General features: G+C 32.0%; 1 pseudogene; it reads right to left on the reverse strand.

Annotated features, from left to right (window-relative positions):
• Positions 1 to 3,794: 3,794 nt before the first annotated feature.
• On the reverse strand, positions 3,795 to 5,629 carry LOC136069657 (polygalacturonase-1 non-catalytic subunit beta-like; annotated as a pseudogene).
• Positions 5,630 to 13,696: the final 8,067 nt, after the last annotated feature.

Genomic DNA, 13,696 nt, shown 5'->3' on the forward strand with positions numbered 1-13,696 from the left:
ATGATTTTTAAGAAACACGCATGCTTGGTAAAATCTATGAAAAGTGCTGCTGTCATAAAAAATTGCAGTACAAAAACACAGTTCTTTTAACAATTTAAAAAAAGAAAAAGTTTACTTTCAAATTGGTTTAAAGGGAAATTCCTCCAATCTGCTATGCGGAGATTGATAAAATTCCTCTAATTGGGAAACACACTATTTCCCTAGTTTCAAAATCGCAATTATATATATATATATATATATTTTATATAAAAATTTACATTTTCATTTAAAATTACTATTTTCCTTCATGAAATCGCATACCAATTATTGGGCAAGTGTTTTCTACATTTCAAAGTGCCATTAGACTACCACATAATGGTAAGATATCATGCTAGTAATATTTAACAATGCTGATTACAAATCGTCCAAGATCATGTGTAAAGGGTTATCTCTGGTTTATTAGCTAAGGTCCTAGCAAGAGCAAGCTGCAAGTTTGAGCAAGCTGTAAACCTCCTCATCACTTAGCTTCTGCCCTCTCAATTGCGGTCCATATCGTATGTTGTCTGCTACTGTGCCTAAGAAGATGATAACCAATTATCCCTGGTAAGGCCGTGCATATATTGATATGTAAATGGTAACATCCTCTTCATAGGAAGAAAAAATTGAACAATAATGCAATGATTCTACCATAGGTTAAAGTAGGTGTCACCTAAATCTTGTAATTGAAAATAGAATGAATTACAAGCACTAAAAACAAAAACTAACAATAAACAAAATTGCAGCTAATTGGTTTTAGCAAAACTTAACCCAGTTCTGTTCCATAAAATGAGCTAAGCCTGGATTCAGCTCAGATTGATTCCTACTTTGATAATTTATTTATTATTATTATTTTTAAATCAGAATCATTAGACTTTTGAAATCCTTAGCGTCATGAGAGCAAGTGGCATCAATGTGGGTCACCCCACTAGAAATTTTTGTTCATTATTTTGACTGCATAAGATACAGTTTGATGCACAAAGAATTTTGCTACTTTCATTAATGCTACAAATTGCTGGTAAGATAAGTTCCACTGATAAAGATTTTGTTTTTTAATTGATTAAACACCCCTGGATTCGACTCCAAACTTAAAAAAATTTTTTAAAAAAAAAAAAAGAGAGAAAAAAAAAAAAATCTTCATCTATTGTTGTGTTCTCTATACATAAGCTTACAATTGTTTTTTTCTTTTTCTTTTTTGTTATATGGAAAATTTAATGCCACTTCTATTATTAACTATTGCCATGTAGATATTCTTTTGGTGATCCTAATGGTGGTGGTGATGTAAGTGTTGATATGCTTTTATGTTGAAATGGAAACGTTTTTACCTAAATTGATTTGTTTCCTTTCAGTAATATCATTTTTAATTTTCGATTAGTGTATACTAACTTGGGTCATGAACAATGGCTTTGACATTATATAGTATATACACTCTCTTTCTCTCTCAAACTATTAGTATTGCTTCTATCATTTTTTTCTACATCTGCTATTTTGTCTAGTTTCTTTCAGTTTCTATTTTATCAGACACTGATTTGGCATGCTCTAAATTTTGGGTTTGATTATTCTTTTCCATTGGTGGAATAATAACCATGTTGTAATTGCATCTTTGGATGTCTCAAGACGTTAATATACAATTTTCAAAACTTTTCGATGTAATATTATGTATTTCCTTGGTTTGCCTTTTAATGTTGCTAATGATGTTTGGTACTTTTGGAAAATTGCTTTCAGAAATGTAGTTGGAAATCCATAATTAAACGTTATTAATTTCACAATAGTGTCAGTTTGTTCATTTAGACCCCTTAAACAAATTTTTTAACTTAATATATTAACCAAGTAATTACTTAGATTAATTATTCAGATCTAGGTTAAACATGAATAAATCATATCATACAAAGATGTGGAAAATTAAATAGTACCATGATATGATGACTTAGGAAAACTAATGAAATGAATTGTTTCAAGGTAAAAACCTGAGGAGGATTTGACCTAACTATCCTCAAAGTAAACTAAATCCTAAATCTATTGCTACCTCTAGTGGTAATTTACTGACACGACCACATACAAGTTCCGAATCTGCGGACTTCTTCTTTTCTTGGATTTATAGCAACACAAGCTGCCTTGCTTGTGACTTTAAGATCCTATTCAAAGGTTTTAGATCACTATCAGTAATGATCTTGATGCAACAATTGTGTTCTACCAACACTTGATTGTAGTTTTTACTCCGGTATATTCTTGTGTAGTTAGAAAGTACAAAATGTGGCTAGGGTTTCCCTTTTATATATGAAGAAGTTTAGATGAAACCCGAAATTTTTTCATAGGCTTGGGCCTGTTTAAAAATTCTATAGAAAAACTAGACCTGCGATTTTCAATCGGTCGAGCAAGGCAGAACCATACTTCCTTTTTTTGTAGTCAGCTAGACTTGAATCTTGAAACAAACACTTTTAAGCATTGCTTAAACACATAGAGTAGACATGTTTTGTTCTCGGTTTGCCAGTACAATAAAATATGATTCTAAACATTTACACCTAAATCTTTAGAACCTAATATTCTCTCTTCAAAAAAAAAAAAAAAAAAAAATCACTATAGTCTAGATCGACTCACTCAAATTGTCTTATGAGAACACTAATAGGGCCATCCTAAACTCTCAATCTTAAACAAGGGCAAACCAATGGACTTCTGCTAACCAACGCCAGGGCAACTTAAAGGCACTCTTTCATAGAATTACAAATCAATAAATAAAAAAAATGAATAAAAATTTTCAAGAGAACTTGGCTCTGATATCAATTGGGGAACCAAGGAGGAGTACAATGAGTGGATGAAGAGAGAAAATATGGATGAATATGTATGAAAGAAATATGTTTCAATAACAAAATGAATGGTACAACATAAAACGTTGAAAATAAATATATTTTTGAGAACTTAAAAACTTACTTGATTGATCTTGAAATTTTTGAATAGTAATTTAAACACTAATACTCATTCAAATATTTAAAAATATTATAATTATAATTTTAATTATAATACAAGGATTGATATTGGAAGGAAGGATAGGGTTACAAGGCAAGGCTTATACTAAGATGATTTACTTTTTTGGTTTGAAGTAGGCAATGTGTAAGGCTTGCCTAACACAATTGATTTGTGGGTTGAGATTGCATCTAGTGCATTAGTGCACTAGACATTAGTTGTGTCCTTGATTCGTATGCCTTATAAAGGAACAAAAGCTACATGAATAGTAAAAAGGGAAAAGTACAATGAGCAATATTACCTAGTGACAAATAAATAGTGCCGCATAGTAACTATCAAAAATAATTTCCTAATACCCTAGTAACTTCAATAATTCCTAGGATAGTGAATTGTCTTTAATAATTTTTGATATTGCCAAGACCGATTTTGTGGATGAAATAATGAAAGTCTTTAGTAATATATATATATATATATATATGTATATATAAGTCCATATATTACAAGTTATATATATATATATATGTATATATGATAAAATTTCAACTTATGATGTTTGCTTCATGATTATTTCCTTTTATTAGTAGGCCAAGATATCAATTAATTTTTAGTGTAAACGAGAGTTAAATCTCAAATCTCATATTTGATGACAAGAGATTTTATCAATTGAGATAACTAGAGCCCACTATATATTACAAGCTTGATACACAATCAAATTAGAATTAAAAAAAAAAAAAAAAAACTATTTAAGGAGTAAATAATCCTGAACTCAAAAATAGAAAGAAAAGAAAAACAAAAAAAAAACAAATAGAGAGAGTAAGTACTCCTTAGACTTCCCCTAAATACACATAAATTAATAGAGAAAGTCCATATATTGCATTTAAAGCTTAAAACATAATTAAACTAGTCTAGGAGTAATTAGTAATCCTTAGACTTCCCATTTATACATATAAATTAAAATTAGAAGAGAAAGTTCAATATATATATATATATATTACAAGCTTAATACATAATTAAACTATTCTAGGAATAACTATTCCTTAGACTTCCCATAAATACACAAAATATTAGATGAAGGGCAAGTTTAAAATACACAAACTATCAACACATTTATTAGCTTCATGATACATATATGTGTTGAATCAAGACCTACAATCCTCTAGTGAAGCTCTAGCGAGGATGTTCCTGCAATCAAAAAAATAAATACATTAATTTCAATTTTTTTTTTAACAAAAATAATTGAAAGAAATAGATTCATTCAAACACACCATTAATGATATATAAAGAGAAAGGTAAAAATAGTTTTTTTTTATGTGGAGTTCAATTATTTTGAAGTTGGCCTTAAAAGCATTAATCAAAACTCAAATTATGTAGTACTAATAAGCATCATCTGGATGTAAAGTAAACCAATAACTTAATTTGTTCACATGAACACAATATTTTTTTGAGTAAAATACTATTTTAATTCCTAAATTTTACTAAAAATTTGTTTTTTATCCCCAAACTTTAAAAAGAAAATTTTTATTTTTATTTTTTATCCCTAAACTTTGTAAGTAGTTTTTTTTTTTCAATAATTTAGGGACAAAAATAGATATTAAAAAAAAAAAAAGACATTTTTCAATAATTTAGGAATGAAAAAAAATATTTTTTAAAGTTGAAAAAAAATATAAAATATTTTCAATAGTTTAGGAATGAAAGACAAAATTTTTAATAATTTATAGATGAAAAATTAACTTTTTTGAGTTTAGGAATGATAAAAAAAAAAATTATTTATAAAGTTTGAAGAACAAAATAGTATTTAACCTTTTTTTTTTTTTTTTTCATTTACAACTTATCACCTAAGCAAGGTGTGGCCAAACTAAAATTCCTTATGTATCTTGAATAAATCAACTTGCTATTTTTCTTACCACCTTGGTGTGCTAACGGTTAGTCAGCAACTGTCCAAGCCAGATCATTCTCGAAAATCCAATGGCAAACCTCGATCCGACCCGGACCTGACCCTAGCTCCAAGAAAGCTTCATGATTCGGGTCTCAACTCGAGGTGTTCATGTGACAAATGGCAACACCATGATTGATCTCAGCCTTCGAATTCGGATCCAGTATATCCGCTTCGTAGACCCGAACCTTGGGAACCGAATGGCAGTAATATACTAGGTACGGAAACATGCTCTGATGACAAGACACCGTTTGCTGCATGACTTTCCCACCGTTAATCCCTTTGACCGACCCGATCATTATACTCTGCATTCTTGGTCGTTCGAATGGCAACGTTTCGACTACCCAAGACCGAGATTGCAAAGTCGATCATGTCCTCAGCTGAGCCCACGCACCGCTTGGTCTCGCCTAGGCTAGGAGCTTTCTCGCAATCAGTCAAGGTCTCAACTAACATAGTCTCCATGGGGGAATTATCACCCGCATGAAAAACCCGCTTCAGCTCAGAGATTTTGGACGTAGAAAACGGCAGTTTGGACGAAATGGAGCGCGGCAAAAAGGACCTTTCTGGCAATTTATCTTTAATGTCCCACATTGGCATCACCGTCCCTTTCTTTAACATCGACTCCCAGAAGAAAATACCGGTGGTATGGGATCTCTGGTCTGCGGTGGCCAGGGGTGGCGGGCAGTATCTTAAACAGATGGCGTCTGTGTGATTCGGTAATTAATGAAGAATCAGGGAAGCAGAGGAGGTTGGCGGACGCACAGAAGGCTGAGAAGCGAGAGGAGAGAGCGCTGTGGTTGTGGGTGCTGGCGAGTTTGGAGAAACTGGCTGACTCAACTGCGCTTAGTGGGGACGCTTTGGATAGGAGAAACACTGGCTTGGTGTGGCTGTTTCCGGTCTGTTTGTTCCAATACCGAATCAGATAGGACTCCTGGGACAATGGGTTCTGATCACTGGCCGACCCAACCTGCATTAAGAGAACGTGGAAACAAAGTGAGACTCAACAACAACTTCTTATCATGGGACTCACTCCACATATAATCTTCTCCCAAACGCTAGGACACAAGTAAAGCAATAACTATAGTATATATATTGGACTCCTACTACCAAGAATTACAAACAGTCTAACTATGCCAAGGAAGCTAATAAACATATATAAGCGTTAAAATTAAAACAAACAACTATAACACATTGACTCAACAAAATTAACGGAAGCATTATCCTACTTTCATCTATTATGTAACTAATGTAAGAGTTAAGAGTTAAGAGTCAAGAGTCTGAGTGCTTACAGTGAGAGGTGTGAGAAAGATAAAAAGAAAGAGAGAAGCCATGGGGCTGAGTTTTGTGTGCATTATTATTGTTATTATTTAGAGCATTGGTGGGTTTGTAGGGTTATAGAATAGTTAGGCGGAAATTTATAGAAGTGTGAAGAGAGAGAAAAGAAAAAAGAAAAGATATATGAGAGAGAGAAGAGAGGAATTATACAACTCACGGCACGAATGAATATGAATATGATAATGACCCCGATATCTCACCCGGCACACCAAATTTGATTCGTTAAATGACTAATGACATGTGCAGAAAGGTGTTTTTTTTTTTTTTTTTTAACAAAAATTATTAATATTATAAAGTTTACTGTAAAAGATTTATTATAAATGAAAAATATAGCTCCTTGAAGCCCCTAATGATGAACTTTCTTGGGTGCTAGATCAAGAAGTTGGATATGGTTTTGGGCTTATTCATAGCAAAAAAGAAAAAAGAAAAAAGAAAAAAAAGTAGGATCTTATCTACACTATATTTCACAAAATGAGGATGAGAATTGAGAACAATGAAAAAGAAAAAGTGGAAAAGGAGAATGAATGGAAGAGAAAAATTTTCATCCCTTATGTTGTTTGGTTAGTAGGGAAAATTCTAGAAAATGATTTATCTTATGGATCAATTTTTAATTAAAATTAAAATATTTTGTTTCACACTCTTTCAATTTTAATCCAAAATGGAAGTAAAGGGAATGGTAGATTTGAAGGAAAGATTATTTTGTTGCCTTCCTTTTTTTTTTTCTTTCAGTTATATTGCTAGTCTAATTTAGCAAATTAAACTTTTTAACTAAACATCATTTAACATGTTGTCCTTCAAATAAAAGGTACAAGTTTTGAAAACTGCCCTAATTTACTTACACTATAATGGAAGAACGATATGGGTCTTTTAAATAAATTAAATGATATATAAAATTTTGACTTCTGATTATGTTACATAAATTTTTGAAACTTCGCAATTTTATACGTCATTATTCTAATAGAACAAAATTTATGTACAGTACCTTAAATGTTGTTTTTTAGGTTCTCCTCTTAAGATTCTACCTTGAGACTACTTAACTTAAAAAATATACTTCCATCCACGAGAAAAAAGTCACATAACAGAATTTTAAGAGAGAAACTTAAGGAACAACACCTAAATACTGTATCTAAGTCTTGCTCATTCTAATATATACATTTTTTGTCCTAAATTTTGCATGAAGTTCACTTTTCATCTTAAACTTTAAAGGGTTTTTTTTTTTTCAATAAACTTTTAAAAGCGTTTCACTCTATATCCTTCTATCAACATTTGTTAACTTTTATCTTATGTATTTCTAATAAAGATATCTGCAATTTGAATTCTCCAATCCCATTGTACTGGTTGAATTATCAAATAATAAGTAGTTGTATTGTAATATCCAGAGATATTATATTATTGTTGTTCAATTCTCTTCAAGAATTTGTTTTAAGTAAACTATTTAATCTGTGTTTTATGTCCATCAAATAAAATCACTTTCATATTCTTGCTATATTACAACATAGAAATTACCTTTTTTTGGAAATAAAAGGGTAAGGTACTACATTTGTTTAATTAGAACTTTGAACAAATTTTGATTTGGGGACTTAGGAATTTTGTTGCAATGGTGGGTGCAATCATCGTGGTGGTGGAGGAGTGATGGTTTAGCAGTTGATGATTTAGCTCTAGGGATTTACAGTTACATAGATTTTGACTTGGGGAGAGGAGTTGCTATGAGAGAGAGAGAGAGAGAGAGAGAGAGAGAGAGAGAGAGAGAGAGAGAGAGAGAGAGAGAGAGAGAGAGAGAGAGAGAGAGAGAGAGAGTCTTCACTGTTTATGACAGCATGATATTGCATGCATGGAGCCAGAGTCCCACTTATACAAGACAAAGAAGTGGTAGCTAGTTCTCACTTATCTGTTATCAGTAGGGTCGATTGTTCCCAAACCAGTTGTGTAATACATTCACTCATCTGTGATCGGCATGCATGCATGGAGCCAGAATCCCATTTATACAAAGACAAAGAAGGCGTAGTTCTCACTTATCTGTTATCAGTAGGGCTGATTGTTCCCAAAACAGTTGTGTAATACATTCCACTCATTTGTGATACAGTGTATTTACGACTAAACCACTGACTGGTAGATAGAGTATGGTAACAGAAGCATAAGCTGTTTAGAATGATATTAATTTTCTCTTGTTTGATGTGATTAAAGGTGGTTTGATGCTTTATGTCAAGTATCAAAGCGGGCGAATAATTCAATGCCTAAACAGTCTATAAGATGAACAACTAAGAACTTGAATTAAACTAGAGGAAACTTGTTTATAAAGAACAAGAACTTGAATCAAACTGGAGGAAAGTTGAAGCATGCGGGTTTGGTATCAATTATGTTACTTGAGTTATTAACCACACATTCTTATTATTAGTATTCAATGTGAGACTTCACTACCAACTGACACCCCATACATGAACATTACAATTCATAACAAATATCTCCCTTTACGTGTGAGCTTTTTATAATGACATAATATTGCATATTAATATAATTATTAGAACCAAGGGAGTTAATACCGTACCGAAGGCTGTACCGGTTTGGCCAGCGGTACGATATATTTCGGATACCGGTCAATACCGGTGTATCGTTTCGGGTTTACCGCTATTTTTTATATTTATAAATAATAAAATATATATATATATATATTTATGTATGCGTGTGTGTGTGTATATATATATATTATAATAAATATAAAAGTTTACCATAAAATATTTTCTCAATTCAGAACTAATTATTCATGGTTTTAGACTTTAGTATCAATTAAAAGAAAAAAAAAACACAATATAAAAAATAGAAAGCTTAAAAGTTACCATTGCATACTAAGAAAATAAATAATACTAATAAGTTAATGCAAATAAGTTACCATTCTGCCCTAACAAAAATTCAAAAATTACAAAACTTAAAAAAAAATAAAATAAAATAAAAAAACTTTTTTCTGGACCGGCCGGTATTGCCCGAAATTGGCCGGTACGGCCGGTACATGACCGGTACGGCCGGTATTTTTTTCGGTACGAAACAGGGGAGTTATACGTACCGGATTGCTGGCCGATACGGTATATTCCGGCCGTACCGGTACGGAATTGACTCCCCTGATTAGAATGCATTATCATGCCTATTTTGTGCTTAAATGAGTTTTAATGCATGAATATGTCTTTTGATAAATGATGAAATCAATTCTAGCAAGATTTATCAAGAAAAGTATGAGTGGATTTGTGTAATGAAAAGGACTATCGAACTAAATTTTGATATGATCTCAATGAAGTTAAAGAGAGGTTTATCCAATTTGATTTGAGCCCAAACAAAGTAAGGAACTAAAGGAAATTTGCATAAAAATACAAATACGATTTGGTTTAGGATTTTAGCCTACACAGCCTTATTGATTTTGGACATAACCTTTGGCTTAGATATGTGATTGAGGCGATTGAAGTTGGATGAGAAAGACAGTTTAAAGGGCTGCAAATTTGTATTTCATAAAGATCGCCAAATTCCGATGTTTAAGGGGTCAAAAAGTCTTTAATTCCTTTTCATTTTAGGTCCTATGCTTTTTTCACTTCTTTTTTTCTTATGAAAGATTTACTCACCACCACCCTTAGGGTGCATTTAGTTGGGAAGAAAAGTGGAGTGATTTGTGGAGAGAAGAGAAAATAAGATAGAAATTGGTTGGGATGTATGTCTTTGGAAGGGGGGAAAATATAATTCTTTCATCACTTCTCTCTCTCTCTCTCTCTCTCTCTCTCTCTCTCTCTCATGCTTTTTCTTCTCCTTTTTTGTTTTGTTTTGTTTTGTTTTTTTTTTTGTTTTTTTTGTTTTTTTCTTTCTTTCTTATTGGTATATCTTCTTTTGGTTCTTAGTTTTAATTTTTCTTGTTGTGGATTTTTGGGTTTGAAGCCATAGGCACAGAATATTTAACTTAGAAAATTTTGAAGTAATTTATGGTATGGTTTTCAGACCCGAACTATTCATTGAACTGTAAAAGGAAGAGGTTCAAGGTTTTTAAGGTCAAACCGAGGTTGAACCGGGGTTGAACCGTGATGATGTCATAATTAATTTAATAATTATTTAAATATAAATAAATATATTAAATTTGTAAATATTAGCAAAATTTACTAAAAATATCTTGAAAATTGAAACAAAATTTCAATGAAATTTTCATGATATTATAAGGTTAACATAAATAGTACATTATAAGGTTAATAAAAAAATAGTACAACATAAATAAGCATAAAAAGAAATTTTATAATAATCCTTCAAGAGAAATCATTTCAATTAACTAAAAATGACTTTTAAAATAAATTCATAAATTGCATAGGTATTATTCTGAAATAAAAAGTTAATTTAGCAATGAAAAAAAATTTAGTAATATTTAATATGTTGACAAAGATGACATAGAAGTTTAGAAACTATAAATCATGTAAATTTAATATAAATTTAATAATACTACATATTAGCTCCCAAAAAGGGCACTTGATTCGTTGGTCATGGTTTCAATCTTGGTACTTACAAGGTGAGAGAGCTCAGGTTCGGAGCATGGTAAGCGCATTTTTTAAGGAATGGGTATTCTGTACTCCGAGGAATGGGTATTAGTTCAAGAGTCCAAATTTGGTAAGGATGAGGTGAAAAACTCATGTTTTACACAATCTAATAAGAGATTGCCACATCAGCATTTTACTTCAAATTCAATACACATCCTACCACACCTAATAACATCTCAATAAACTCCCAATTTGGTTTGATTTATATATGGGTATTAGAATTGATTGAGTGTAGTTGTACTTATTCTTAAATATGTGTTAAGATAATGTAACATGTTGGGATTGGAAAGATAAAACATGTACTCTGAGGAATGGGTATTAGTTCAAGAGTCCGAATTTGGTAAGGACGGGGTGTAAAACTCATGTTTTACACAATCTAATAAAAGATTGTCACATCAGCATTTTACTTAAAATTTAATACACATCCTACCACACCTAATAACATCTCAATAAACTCCCAATGTGGTTTGATTTATATATTGGTATTAGAATTGATTGAGTGTAGTTGTACTTATTCTAAAATATGTGATAAGATGATGTGAAATGTTGGGATTGAAAAGATAAAACATGAGTTTTACACTATATTCTTACAGAATTTAAATCTCTTAGTTAAATGATCAAATATTATGCTATTAGAGGTAGAAGTTAACTTTTTCTTGAACGTGGCTTGAGAATTGAGGTAATTATTTGTTTAACTCATTATATCAAAAGGGGGAGGATGCTGAAAAAGGAGTAACGGGAGTAAGCCATTTATGTGTGCTAATAATCATTTTTTGTTATCGTATGTAATGTAACGAATGTTGGAAAAGGAGTAACAGGAGTAACTACATGCCTCAAAAGTCAAATCTTCCAGTAGAAAAATTGATTGTAGGAATATTCTCTTTAAAAAGATGTTATGGTGAATCATTTAGGTCCTGTTTGGATGATCCCAAGGTCTTAATATAAAACTTGCTGAAGGTCTGGGTTAATTGAGTGGAGTCAAAAGCTTGACAGTCTTGAAATTATTGCACAAATTTGTGGCATAATATGAATCATTGTTTTTAGATGTGATTTCCATTCCATGGCCAGTGAACCATAACATGCAAGTACGCAAAAAGTCAATGACTTTTATTATAATTTTGAAGGAAAATTACCATATGCATTGTAAAGAACATTAATAATAATAATAAAAAATGGTGACGAAAATTTTTGTTACCAAAAGATGACTATGGGAAGGCCGAAGACCGTGGAACTCAGTTCGAGGATAAATCTAACAATCCAAGTAAATAAAAGCAATTGGACTCCGAGAACTACGCCCGCCAGAGGAGAACTAAAAGCCAAATGGCAACTAGCACCCCGAAAAGCCCAAAGATAAGGGAGTAGATGACAAAGGAAAGGTACAAGACATGCAAGGGTGGAGGAATGAAGTTTCCTAAAGAAGATACTCCCCACATTCGCATTCAATGCTCTGCACCAACTTGGCTTGTTGCATTAATGAGGAAATGATCCCTGAACAGTGACTTTACAGCTCATAGCTCTTTTAACCACTTCCAGAAGGATCCTGATGGGACAAGCATCCAAAGAGTTCCCCTAAGAAGTATAAATGGAGGGCTGAGATGCAAAAGAATGGACTGTATATGGAAAGGAACCCCTCAAAAGGAGGGGATGAAGAATTTCCAAGAAAAAAGTAACAAGTGTGAAAAATAAAGAGGACCTTGTGAAAGAAATATCATCTTTGTCTATCAATAAGAAACCTATCCTCGAACCCGCCCAAGGATGAATTTTTACTGAATTGTTGTTCTTTCCACACCTAGTAATTACCCTGGTTCCATCAGTTTTAGGCTTGTGATCTTCTTTGCATTGCAACTGACTCTGAAGCCCACTCTCTTAACAAATTAATTGTTTTGGGCTTAGCTTGAAAGACTGGGCATCCCTATTCTAAGTGGGCTTGGGATTTTCTTTGTGAGTCCTTACAATGACTATAAGTAAAAATTGGTGACGAAATAATTCGTCACCTAATCTATTGAAATTGAAAACTAATATATATATATATATATATATATATATATATAAAATTAGTGAAGAAATATTTCGTCACCTTATATGGTCAAATAAAAAAATTTTAGACCTAGTGGCAATGAAAAGTTTCATCACCAGGACATTCGATAACTAGGCTTAGGTGACGAATGTTGTTTCATCACCATATGTCTTCGGTGACGAAATATGGACATATTGTGAAGAAAAATTTCGTCACCATAGGCCATTTTTGTTGTAGTGATAGGAGAAAAAAAAGTAGTGATTTTGTGAAGAAAGTATTATCCCTAAATTGGGGAGAAAATGGGCTTAAAATGGGAAATTACTAATTTTCTCTTCTCCTCCACTTCCCGTTAGTTGCTATTTTTCTTTTTGTAAACGATATATATTTTTTCTTATAAACTATTAATTTTTTTTTTTTTTTTTACGTAATAGGGGCATGAGAGTTAATTTATACAAAGATTATTTTCTATCCTCTCATTTTTTTTTTTTCAACCAAATAAAAAAGTTTTCTACTCCTCCACTTTTCCATTTCTCCAACTAAATACACATGAGAAGAAACTAAAATATTTTCTATCCCCCACTTTTCCATTCTCACAATTTTCTATCCTTATACTTTTTCATTACTAGCCAAACAGGCCCTTATTCACATTTCCTCTTGGAAAAAATTCACTTTGTCATCTCCCCCCAATTATTTTTCCATTAAAGCCTTTGGCTGTTCTTATTACTCTTTACTATGTTCCAATTCAAAGGGGAAATTCTTAGGTCTTTTTGGAATACAGAGAAATGGTACTTCCTCCTATAACATTCATAGTGGACCCTACCATAAGTTTAATGAGTAAACTCTAACATGAATGTGGGAGGAGGGGGCACCATTCTCCGT

This window comes from Quercus suber, unplaced genomic scaffold (genome assembly GCF_002906115.3).
Source record: "Quercus suber isolate HL8 unplaced genomic scaffold, Cork oak 2.0 scaffold_182, whole genome shotgun sequence".
NCBI lineage: Eukaryota > Viridiplantae > Streptophyta > Magnoliopsida > Fagales > Fagaceae > Quercus > Quercus suber.